General features: G+C 39.2%; 1 protein-coding gene across 10 annotated transcripts in view; it reads left to right on the top strand.

Moving 5' to 3' along the window:
* Nucleotides 1-13356, top strand: part of LOC128987629 (protein TANC2) — a 139399-nt gene that overhangs the window by 96148 nt on the left and 29895 nt on the right. The window lies entirely within an intron of this gene.

The following is a 13356-nucleotide window of genomic DNA, read 5'->3' as shown; positions in this document are numbered from 1 at the left end:
TTTCCGCCCTCATTCTGTATACAAATTATTATTATCATTTTGCCGCACCTCTACAGTTTGACCAACCGTCATGCGCTGTAGATAAACAGTGATGTTACAGCTAATTGCTTTTCAATTAATTGCCCTATCAACTGAGCTTTGTCGTTGGTCCCAGACCTTAGAATACAGTTGGATACAGCCTTGAAGAAATCTCTGAACAGTACAAATATTCTGGATTCAATACACTACATTTCCACAGCACTTCCTGAATACTAAAAGTAGAATCCATCTTATCCATCTGATAATCATTTTCCTCGTGAGTTACCGATTCCTTGACATTTAGATAATATACGATCCGGCCACTTAGTGGTCTATTTGAATTTATTACTGGCCGATGTTAATGAACAACCGGCAATAGAACGTTAACGAACGAGTTGTTCACTGCATGTACCGATGTCTGATCTCCGAGACTGGTTAGCGGATATGGGAGATAGCATGGAAGACATGAATGAACTGGTCGTGAATGAGCGAGTAGGAGGTTGTACGCCTACGGACCGGGCGGCCTCCGGTGGTACGCCCACGGACGAGCTGCCTCTCAGGCCATCCGTCTACAGCTACACACCACACACCACACACTCGCCATTCATACTGATACTGCAGTAGTGCAGTATAGTGGCGACTGGCGAGTGGCGAGCCCATAGGATGTCCTACATTCGTATCCGGCAACCGGATAGAGCCAAAGCCCACAGAAACTCTTGTAGAAACCAGAACGTGTACATGATGTAACAACTGCAGTCTCTAGTCGTTCCGTAGTGGACGTACGCACTGTGGCAATTACTCTGGAGTTTCAACTAGTGAAAAATGATGGAATTAGTGAAATGAGATGGGGCAGTTTAAAAATATAAAATATCTATTTATTTTTTTCCTCAAACAAAGTCTAGTACTCCAATATAGCTTGGCTCAAACTGGCCTAACCCGGCACAGAAGAGTATCAATGGAAAATATGAGCAAAACACTAAAATATTCGTCAGTAAAATATCAAATTTTGATTGTTATACGATTTTTTTACAAACTAGGCTATTAATTTGTTTACTATGGCCCAAGGAAACAAACATGCTTGTCAAACATTTGCACAGTTGACGATTACAAAAACTTTTACGATTTAAAGGTGCAGACATTCACAGTGCCGAAGGGCATATTCTATCATGAAATTTAACAACTGAATGGATCACAGACTAAAACTGACAAGTGAGAAATCCCCGCCACTCCAAGGTCCCATATTTTGGCAGCGTGAGAGAACAATGCCTTCTGTCAAGTAACGGTCCGTAATTCTGTAATGCACGGGTCCGACGACGCAGACGGGGTTATCGTAGGTTCGCACCTATCTATTAGCGAAGTGGCTCTTTGTCCGGGCCAAGGGTGACCGTTGTGAGTCGCTGTCAATGCGCCACCACGTCAAACCGCCACCTCGGTGTTTTGGTCAGAGGCGTCAACCCACCACCACAAAAAAACCGAGGTGGTGGGTTGACGTGTACGTACAAGTCAACCCGCCACCTCAACAACAGGCCACCACGACAACCCACCACCACACAATTTTCCGAGGTGGCGGGTTGTCGTACACACTCAAGTCAATGAGCCACCACGACAACATGCCACCACGACAACCCGCCAACACCAGTTTTTATCAGAGGTGGCGGGTTGTCGTGAAGCTCCATGTTCGATGTCGGCAACCCGCCACCTCGTACGTAGGCGACAACGTGCCACCCCGTCAACCCGCCACCACTCTTTTACGAGGTGGCGGGTTGACGTGTACGCTCAGTGTTCGGTGCCGTCAACGCGCCATCTCGCTCATAGGCGACAACGTGCCACCTCGACAACCCACCACCTCGCGGTTGGATTTATCAATAAATAAATCGGTTGGATTTATATTCTGTAGCATTAAATATATTGTACTTTGATTCAGTTAATTTAGAGAAAGTTAATGTACCTAACTCTTAAATAGCATTTCTGGACATTTTAGTTTATTTTCGGAAGAAAGATTGATAGGTAATACAATTATTTACATGGTGAAAACCCGACATTTGAAAGGGTCTCACGCCTTTAAGGGTAGGAACTTTTAAATTCTAAAACCTTAATGCAAAACTACGAATTGGTCCGAATCCTTTAACACCAACATCTTAAACGTTGAAATTTGTCCACAAATAAGGGAGGAGTAGTGTTCACAAAACACAGTCCTCGCGTATTAATATGAGATGATAAAAACGTATACCAAAAACAAAAATAGAATAGTTATTTTACTTAATTGCCAGTGAATAAACAATTTTTTTCATTAGGCGTATAAATATATATATATAAGTTTTTATGCGCACCTACCACCACGTGCGCACGCAACATACTTGTGAAAAGCATGCATTTTATACATTTAAACCGGCGATAGTCAGGGATAGTCTTGTGCCATTTTATAATGGTGATTGCGAAAGCAAGACGCAAAGAAAATTGTATTCATTTGAATTCAAAAGGTAATTCGGGTGAAATTATCGGTATTCTGTGATTAGACCACGAATACTAGAAGAGACCCGGTATGGATTATAAACATAAACAAATGATGTTTTAAAAAAATAGTACAACACCCCATTGCTGTAACAATTATGGTCCAATTGTTATTTCAGCTTTTGTGATTTTGAACTATATACTATCACCGCTTTCCCATGATATAGGATGTTAACAAGCTTATATGGGAGAAAGTATGTTTCAGAATGCTGATACCGTTAATTTTTACATTTATTTTGTCATTTAATGTTTGATATTAAGTAATCGTCCGTGATATGAAATAAATTGAAACACGTATATTGGCGCCCTGATGGAATTTCAAATGTGTTTTGTTTTATGGCAAATTTACATGTCACGACCTATCCAACGACACCTTAAACTTGATGATCGGATGTGTAGCAGTTTCTAAACAATAATCACAACATTTGTGTTGGCCAATTAAATATTTAAATAATGATGATGTTTATGTGTAAATGTATCCTCGACTAAACAATTTTCACAATGCGCAGTATATCGTATCTACATAGGTTAAAATAATATTACTGATTCATTTGAACCTTAATTATGCATCAAGCAGTTTCATTATACGATTAGATAAAAATTTGCCTTAGGATTATAACCTGAAAAAAGTCAAAGCCAAAGTCCTTTATTTTTGTTAACCTGATTTTTGTTTGAAAAAAAAAATGTTTTTTTTTCGCAAGATAATGACTTTTGGTACCATTTGCCTCCGTTTAATAACTGATCAACGCTGTTTATGGCGAAATAATATTACATTTGGATGTTAAAAATGTAACTGGCCTAAGCGTTTATTTCAAGTTACGGCCTGATTTATACGTTGAAGTACAGTGCTACTTTACTAATATTACAAATGAATGTTTGTGTGTTTGTTTGGGGTTCAATCACTCAATAACAATTCATTGATCACATCGGGATTAGGCTGAAATTTGGCATGATGATAACACTTTCCTGATTAAAATATAGGCTTGTTATTACCTCAAAACTTTTTTTCTTTCTTTTTGCCTTTTTGAATATATCTCTCGTATGTATTTAGAACAATAGCACAGTATGCCTCATTATTAAAAAATCAGGAACAAACCACGAATTATTACTGGGAAAGGTGAACGAAATGCATGTTGTAAAATGTAGACGTGGACACCTGGTGCAAAGTATTTGGCCGATTGTTTAATATAAACAAACCATAACAGTCAGTACTGGGAACTTTAAAGGAAATATTAGGGAACAGAATACAGGGGTGTCCCGTTAATCCCCTCGCACGTTTCTACGAATGGACTTAATCTGGTATTTCTTAGATTTTTCTTTCACATCAACAGGCCATTCCAGTTATTGAGGTGTCGGGTCACTCAGGCCAGTTCACTTTCCCGTAGTTGCGAGATCGCGATTGTCCTTTAATTTCCAACCTAAATACTGTTTTCATTTCACGTAGTAATCACAAAAGAGAACCAAACTAATATTCTGCTGTTGATAAAACTATTCTATTTCTTGTATTAATTTATTTTATTTAGACGTCGGATTATACTTTTTGAAAGATTTTTAGACAAAAACAAAACAATCCAAATCACTGTTTTGAATGATATTGGACACGTTTCTTTAAAATTGTACTAAAACGTCACTTACCATAATGTGACGAGATAATACGTTATCTGAAAACAATTGGCGACCTGTTTAGTGTAATCATCTTCCTACCAACTGTCAATTATATCTTTACGTTATAATTTATTTACAATTAGTGAATAAACGGAACTAGCTGCTGTGCCCGTGATTCGAAACGGGAAGATGTACCAAAAGTCCATACTGCCTAATCCAAACACTTGTTAAGTAGTTTGAATTTTTAAACAAATAGCAATCAAATTTTTACAAAAATGTATGCCCTACATTGTAATTAACCTACTGTTTACATTAAAAATATATCACAACATAATTTTTATAACTTATGGTTATAGAATTTTTCTTCATTTCAATAATCAATTGCATAAATAAACCTACCACATAGTTGTGTAAATTACATAATGTTAACAATTAATATATGTTCTTCTTCTCATTTTTAATCTCTGACAACAGCTGGAATTACATAACAATGTCTGTTTCCCATGAATCTTATGGAGAAATGTGAACCTGTAAAGGGTCCCAGGGCCTCACCCTAATTATTTCCCTAAAAAGAGAGTTTCCTGGACAACTTCACGTTACGCTCTTTCCAAATGACACCAAAAACATGCCAATCGGTTTAGTAATTTCGGAGGAAGAAATGTCACCGAAAAACCTGCTTGCGTATTAAATAAGTTAAAAATCCCTCACCTCACAATTTTGAAAGCCCGTGGAGCAGATACTAATTCAATATCGAAGGGGGGGGGGTAGTTCTAATCCTCGGAGCGGTAGCTTGATTTTTGTCCAATTTGAGTCCAATCGGTTCAGTAGCTTATCTCAAACAAACACACAAACACCACCTCTTCTTTATAATAGTATAGATAGATTTAGTTGATGATAGATGGATAGATAGATGTCATTATTATGTGATTATTGTTATTGTTTATATTTGATTTGATTACAAGCTGTACACAGATTTAGTTTAGTTAGTAAAGATACTTTTAAATATGAATCAATTATTTCATACAATTTTCAACAGTACATTAGTGGAATGCCCCGAACCCATTGTGCCAAAAGTAAAAGTACGGCATTAATGCTACTTTGTTATTATCCGGAGGCCACCCTTATACAGCGTGCTGCAGCGGTTATGTTAGGTTGGGTTATCATAAAAATATGCTTGTAGAACTTTCTTAGTTTCGTTATGGATGGAATGATACCAGATGAGTCATACCATCGCCAAATCCCCTCCAAGTAGGCCAAGGTCAGGTCGTTGACCAATGGCCGGAGCGCGCGCATCACCTGTCACCGCCTGTATCTCAGGTATCGTCACTCATGTTGTATTGTTAGATTCATAATGAAACGAGGAAACCCAACCTAACATAACCGCTACAGCGCGCAGTATTTACTCAGTATCTACTCGGCGGAGTTCGTAAGAGTTCGTGTGGCAGCTAGGGGCGGTGACGCATTCAACTCAATCTTGCCTTCTGGGAGGCAGAACTCAAAACCGCTAATTGCAATTGCAATCATTTCATATTTGGACAGTAAGTTAATTTAAGTATGTTCTTTCTAATCATGTTTTTTTTGTCTTAGGTAAAAAAATCCCTCTAGAAAACAAGTGGCCTCCGAATAATACCAAAGTAACGGTACGGTATTTCCTGAAGCATGCATGAAATGGAATTTCAAGCAGAGCATGATAAATTCAATAGAAATCTTGGTTTAAGATATCTCCTAATGAGATTTTTGGAATATATCTATCTGGTATGATCTTCTCTGGGCAATACCCTTGACTCAAGAGATCAAAGTACGTTACCCGGTTGGGTCGAGTCTAGTTCTGTATCCTTTCTCAAATTCTTCTAAATAGAAAATCAGGTGCGCGCTAGTCCACACAAAGTACATTTTAGTCTGTTGTACTCTGTATCAACGATGTATATTTTGTTTTATGTTTTTGGTTGAATGTATTATTATTTTCACCACAATACGGTTTTAAGAGAAATTATAACCGGACAATACATTTTCATAATTTTTGTTTAGGCCATACACACGTGAATTACAATTAATTGATGAAGTTGTTAGGTAACTTATTTTGTTATTCATTGTCATAATGCTGAAAAAGAAAATAAGTATGGGTTTATTCCAGGTATACACCTACAAAAAATCCTAAGAAACTAATAACTTATTTTTCAAAAATATTAAAGTTTCATGTTTTTGTCTTCAATAAAAATATGCGAAAACATAACAAACGTTGTTATTTTAATTCTAGAATGACCCTAAGTCGTTAATTTGTAGTGAGTTTTTATCTTACAAAAGTTTTTTTTTAAACAATAACCGTTGATTAAAAGGAAAAATTGTCTTGCGTGGATGCGCGTGTACTTTATTTCTATGGCAGATCTTTTTAGGAAAACGAGTCGAAAATTAATGAATTCACAATAACTAATGTCTAGTTAACTTAACAGTAAACTAGATAACACAAGTCCAGGAAAACTGCAAAAAGTGATGCAGAGAGAGACAACAGCGGCTTTTGCCAACAAAGATGGCGGGTTGACGTGTACGCCCCATGTTAACTCTCGTCAACCCGCCACCTCGCATGTAAGCGACACCGTGCCACCACGTCAACCCACCATCACTATTTTATGAGGTGGCGGGTTGTCGTGTACGCTCAATGTTCGGTGTCGTCAACCCGCCACCTCGCACGTAGACGTCAACCAGCCACCACGTCAACCCACCACCACACTAAAGAGGTGGCTGGTTGACGTGTATGAACATGTCTAAGCACCACCAGGACAACGTGCCACCACGACAACACGCCACCACACATTTTTCCGAGGTGGCGGGTTGTCGTGCACGCTAGAGTCAACGTGCCACCCCGACAACGAGCCACCACGTCAACCCGCCACCTCAAACTTCTTCTTCTTTTTGATGGCGGGTTGACTTGGTGGCGGGTTGACGTGGTGGTGCCTTGGCGCGTTCCCACCGTTGTCTTCGGTTCGTGGTTCACTGGCCGGCCATAGGCTCTACGTGTTGTCGCCTTCTGCCATCTTTACACTTGCCGACCATTCCAACATTACGCTATGATTGTGCTTTGCTAAGCAGAGTGTCCGGAGCGGGGAGAGCTGTGGGTTGTTTAGGCGTCCTGCTGGCTGTGGCTGGTAGAGGAAGGCGGGAGGCGAGTGGCTCAACACATGAATGATGCATGAACACTGAGCAAGGACAGGAAGGTGTGAACAGTAACAAGCCTGCAACAAACGTCCAGTGTCCAGTCCCACATCCGATCAACGCACACACGTTGCACCAAACGTAATCCGTTAATGATTTACCTTCCCTCTTATAGCGAAGACAGCAGAGTCTTATTCAACTTTTAACAGGAGTTGAAACGCAACAATCTGTGCTGCTGAACCAACTTTACCAAATTTTAAAATGAGTTGCGTTGTAAACTCCCTCATGCTTGTGGTCGTGGTTTTCTATGACAAGCGAGGATATAAAATAGAATCAACAGAGGTTAAGTTAAGATAGCATAAAACAGGTTATCGTACATAACAAGTTAACAATTGAGACGGACTCCCCGTCATCGAATTAGTAAAAAGTAAAAAATAATAAGTAATGAAAAATTAAAGTGACTGGGACGGGTGGCGGCGTCCTGTAATCCAGCTACTAGGGGGTCACGAATTGTGGATATTTATTTATAGGGATGCACTGTGGATGCGATGCTCCCTGGTGTGGATTAACGTCCGCACTAGTGAGTACTACGACTATCCGCAGTACTATCCTGATAATTAGACCAATTCGTAAATTACAAGGAAAAAATGTGGTTCGGATTCCACTATAAACTGTAGGTCCCTTAGTTGCCATTAGCTGTATGGGCTATTAATTAACAGCTGTGTCTAAGGAACATGATAGCCTTAGTCGCTAACAAGACTACAAGTTCGCGCCACTCATCCTACACTCATCCTTCACTCATATTTGGGTTAAAATACGCACATAGTGGCGTCCTCATCTTAAATAATTGATAATTGATAATTGAATTAATTGAAAAGATTTTAAAGCTGCAAGTTTTTTGTTATATTGTGATTTTGATCTACAGTTTTATTTGTTGAACAGCTTGTCACGCTATGTAGTGACGCTTGTAGTTATTGTACACCAGAGCTGATGGTTGATGTTGGCGTCCTCTAACAGTAGACTCTCAGGCACCTGCCTCCTGGGTCGCCCACACTCTACCAGCCTCAGTCTGCCTGTCGCCTCCATACTGCCTGTCCAGTGTTTCCGGGTGTGTTGATTAGGCACGGCGATGACACGTGTGTACGTGACCAAGCAGTCAACGTCCAGATTGAGCCGACACACGTTAGGACATCTCATTTAGGGCTCAACATTCGAATAAAGGAACAACATAAGTTGATGAATCGTACAGTAATGAATTGCCATACTCTTTGGAGGCTTTTTTCAAATAGTATAGTTAATTCATTTCATTGTTATTTAATATTGTTCTATTTTTAAATTCATCAATGTACATAAAAGGGCTTGGCATGAAAAAGTTCGTTTTTAATACGAGGCAGTATAAAGTAAGTGTTACAATTATAATTGACATAAGCCTGCGCCTTTTATAGTTTTGACAACGTATCAAACTTTTGAAGTTGCTATACTTTCATCTGAGTTACGAAGAAAACTATAAGCGAATGTGAGTAAGAAGGGGTCACAGATGCCCAAAGTAGGTGTTCGGACACGACTAGCTAAACTACATTCCATCCACAAATCCTCTACACTCTTTGGGCTCTAACTTTCCTAATTTTGGGGGCAACGATTGTCATTTACCAGTCACATACGTACTCAGTGTGAGGCAGATTCTTCGTTGTTGTCTGTCTGGTCAGGTGTGCTGGATGTGCCAGTGCCCTAGGGAACTTCACAGCTCTCTGTAGTGTATATGCATGATATATCAACCTTGGACCAGTCACGACTTGGCAGATCAGGGAATCAGTGGCATTCGGCCTCGCCTCGCTGTTGCGTCATCAGTCAGCGCAGATTAACATTTCGTTCTAACTGTCAAGAGGCCTGCCTACTGATTACTGCCTACTCATTTAAATGATTGCGATTATTGCGAAGTTCGCATTATATTTATCACTATCACTTACACTTGATGGGGGCTTCGCACAGCTGCTTATAGGTTTCGCATTAAGTTTATCGTGATCGGTTTGTCTTATGTGTGCGTGATATTTGGGGATGTCGCTTGGAGAATCTATCATCAAATTTGATATAGAAATTCAGATGGATGTTACAAGAGTTAATGAAGATTTCTTTCCCTAAACTACTACACTGTAGTAATGTTTTAAAAGTAGAATTTCCATCGGTCAGTTCATGAAAACCGTTTTATCATTTCGGAAGGCCAATCCAACGTAGAATGATAAAGAATAGACAGATGTTTTGACGCACCTGATGTTTATTTTATCTAAACTAGTGGTCGTAGATGCGGGCCGCTTCCACCGGCTAGCAGCAGGAAGATAACAGGACAAGGTGCCGTATATGGAGTGGCGAGCGAGTCCCGGCTCTATGTATAATCCTCTCAACTTCTCTATCCTCTCCTCGCTAAGATGTAAACGACGCTCGACTTGTTAGCTCTGGCTTCGTCGCCTCGTCACAACTGTAGTTGTCTCTCTCCATGATAGTATGAAATATATTCTGATATTTACTGTCCTCGTCACTGACAGTAGCCGAGAGGTTTGTGTGAAAGTTCAGGGGCGACGATTTCCCAACTTGCAATTAGTTTTGCCTTGATGCGGCTCGGCGGCTTGTGTTATCTACGAATCGTGCGCGCAGATTTAACCGGTAACAAGCACCTGTAGACTGTAGACTGCAGTAGACCATTGCGCATAAACTGCAGGTCAGGGACGCTCGCCGCCTCGCCAACCGTTATACTGTATATACGCAAACAACTCTTACGGCTGTAACAGGTAAAACACGTTGTTCTGCATGGAACCACACAATTGACTTTGTTTACCAGTTTTATATTGGATGTGTAATGTAAATATGCCTCAATAATGTTTTAAGAGACAATTTGAACACTCAGCATTGTGCTTACAATGTACACACCAAGTTTACCAACAGTGGGTGCCATTCCACGATAGAGAGGAAGAGAGCTTTGATGGGCGGTGCAGGTGCAGCCGGTGGTAGACTACACTGAGGCTATCTCTGCCTTCATCTCAACCACATCTCTCTCTGTTATCGACGGTTGTTAAATAACCACTTTGTAAAGAGTTAATTAACCTGGGCCATTCTGGTACCTATACGACTAGACAAGAAACCTGAACACATTTGAACACTCACTATTAGTTTCTCCATTGTAATTACTTACTTTAAAAATCGTTTGCCTGATAACATTTAAATATTAGTTCTTTATTGGGTAGTACTTCAATTATTACACTTTGTCATTTTTCTTCATTTTTCTTTTAATTGAATATAGTAAATTTGTTGAAGTAACCTCCAATTGCTCATTGAACTAAGAAGAGATTTTGTAACAAGTGCAACGTTCTTCTACTCAGGATAAGTCAATTGATCTTAATTGATTGTAATTAATCTTGAGGTTTTAAAATTGTACTAAAAGCCGTAATCTCAAATGCATTGAGTAGCAACAAGCAATTATGATAAAGGGCACGTCTCATTAAAAGCCAAGCGGGCCAGTTAATGGTAGGCTACATGAATAATGCATTGCTGCTCAGCGTCCATCGCGTTTCCTCCGAAATCGTTAGTTATAAATATAAGGTAAAATAAATTAAACAGGCGATTCTGACAGACCTATACGTAATGCATTTAAAAAACGATTATCTAAAATTGCATTATTCGATGAGTGTTGTTTAATGCTAACGCTGTCAATTAGTATGAAATAGGTAGATTCGATTGCCAAATAATTCGAGTTTAAATTTTATGATGAGCATTTTTGCAGTTCTCCATTTTTATCATGTTCACGATAATCTCTGCTTATTATTTATTATTGAAGAATACCAAATAACTATAAGAATGTGTTCAGTTGATACTTAATGACACGGGTACACTAAGTAGTTCAAGAAAGGTTGTCGTGACGGGAAAAATGGATTGAAGATAATATTGTTCACACTAAACCTGCAGTGGAAGATAAATATTATACCTACCATTATTTATAGCAATACATATTAAGAAGCACATAATACTTAACTTTTTACGTAGTGTAATTTTTCTCATTTTGTATACGTAATTTTACAAATAAGGTGATGTATACTGTCTCTAATATTGTCTAATTCATTTGTAGTAATTGCTTTGATAAATTATTTCTTCGTAGATTAGAGAAAGTGAATGTAGGTAAATTCAAACTTTCCATCATCTTTATTAGCCACCAGCTACAAGTCATGAGGAAATAATTAGAAAATCTGTGAGAGACAAGAGAACGGCGAGAGAGTACACTCACGTGCAGAACTGTTTACAATGATACACAACTTGCTTTACTTGTGTTGATACCTTCAGAATCTTGATGGTCTGCTACCACGGCCAAATTAGACTGTCCGAGAGATGATAGACAGGCTTGTTGATTAAAATGTGCATTACAATAATTCGGATGCATTACAATAATTCATTTTGGGACAAACTACAGTTTAACTCGATGTTGAATTGTAGTGTATATTGTTAAAATTGGGTGAATCATAGTTTTCAAAGAATATTGATTGCTGAAAAACACGTCAGACAATTCCACGATGCAGTCATGATAGGTAGGTTAACAGGTTTGATCGTAGGTTGATCTGTAGGTTTGAAGATACATCAAGCACAAAAAGTTCCATTGATAAACTAGTGATAAATTGTTTAATCCGTAACTACAATAATTGAATGAACACTCAAGACTATCGTAAACCTTAACCTGCATTGAACCCGCTAACTAACTCCAGGTCCTAGCTTAACTTTCTTTCAGCAATGTTCAGTCAGAGAAACGAACAGACCCTACTCTTTACGCAAACTTTACTTCAACAATCAACATAGGCCTAATCACTATCAGCATCAGCCCGTGACCCACCGCAATGATAACATAGGGACACATTTGTATACATTAACTAGGGATTGATCTACTATATGTATGTTGCCATGTTGAGGAGCTGCATTTAATGATCAGCAGCAGGCGCAGCTAGGTGCCGCACCTGTGCAGCTGATGTCACCGCGCCTACCCGCGCCTTCCGGTTACCGTTTATGACATATTGACGTTTACATCTCTGCCTACACTCGGACTGTGGCGTGTGACACATGACACATGGCAGGATGTGGCACGTGTCAAGTGTCACTGACATTCTTATCGCCAATCTGATTGAAATTGAGATAGAAAAGTCTATTGTAAGTGCCGACTTTTTCACTATCCAAAGCACAGTGAGACAATGTTTTAAGATGCAATTGAACCTAAAATCAATTCTTTTGACACTCTGTAATTTGTTGGATTTATAAGATTGTTTTGCTAAAACATCCATTAAACAGTAATTTCAAGAGAAATCGAAAGTAGGTGTGTTTTATCGAGCAGTTGTTGCCATTGAAGGTTCTGTTATTTACGTTTTCCTACCTATTGTACAAAATCAATGTCGATATTGTTAAATAACTGTGTTATTGGAGGCGAGCTGGTATAGGCAATGAATACAAACCACTATTGGTATAGGCTAGTGGCAGAGCTTGGGGATTTGGAGCCTGAGGTCCCGGATTCAAATCCCGCCAATTACCAGTTATTTTCTAAGTGTATAAATCCTCTACCCTCTAGGACGAGCCTGAAGTAATGTGTAAAACAGTTCCGGGCTAGAATCTAGCATTCTAGGATGTGAAGGTGGGACTTAAAAAGAGCCTGTTATTGGCAGACGTGGATTACATGAACTGTATATAAATAGTTAAACTTGAAAAATCCATCTCAAAGAATAATTCAGCGATGAAGTATTTCTTTGTGTTATTACAATGTACATTTTTGTGATGCACCTCGCACGCATTTCATTTGTTTTAAGACCTTATAATAACAGTTTGCGACAACAAACGACTAGTTTTGTAACCTAATCTGACTCGGACAATAGATAGTTTGCTTCGCGACCGCTACAGAAATTGGCGAAAAGCGACGGTGTCCAATCTTCGGTGATGACTTAACAGCTAGTAATCGCACGAGATGATAGCTTGCGACTTGCGAGCCAATCTTCGGCAAAGGTCTCTGTGGTTGTGTAACTGTGTGTGTCACTACCGACACCTAGCAGCAGCTGG

The sequence above is a fragment of the Macrosteles quadrilineatus genome, unplaced genomic scaffold (assembly GCF_028750875.1).
Source record: "Macrosteles quadrilineatus isolate MER2022 unplaced genomic scaffold, UCM_ALF_1.0 Scaffold_1__1_contigs__length_201487025, whole genome shotgun sequence".
Classification (NCBI taxonomy): Eukaryota; Metazoa; Arthropoda; class Insecta; order Hemiptera; family Cicadellidae; genus Macrosteles; species Macrosteles quadrilineatus.
Note: the sequence above shows the minus strand (reverse complement) of the source record. Positions and strands in the feature narration are given on the sequence as shown.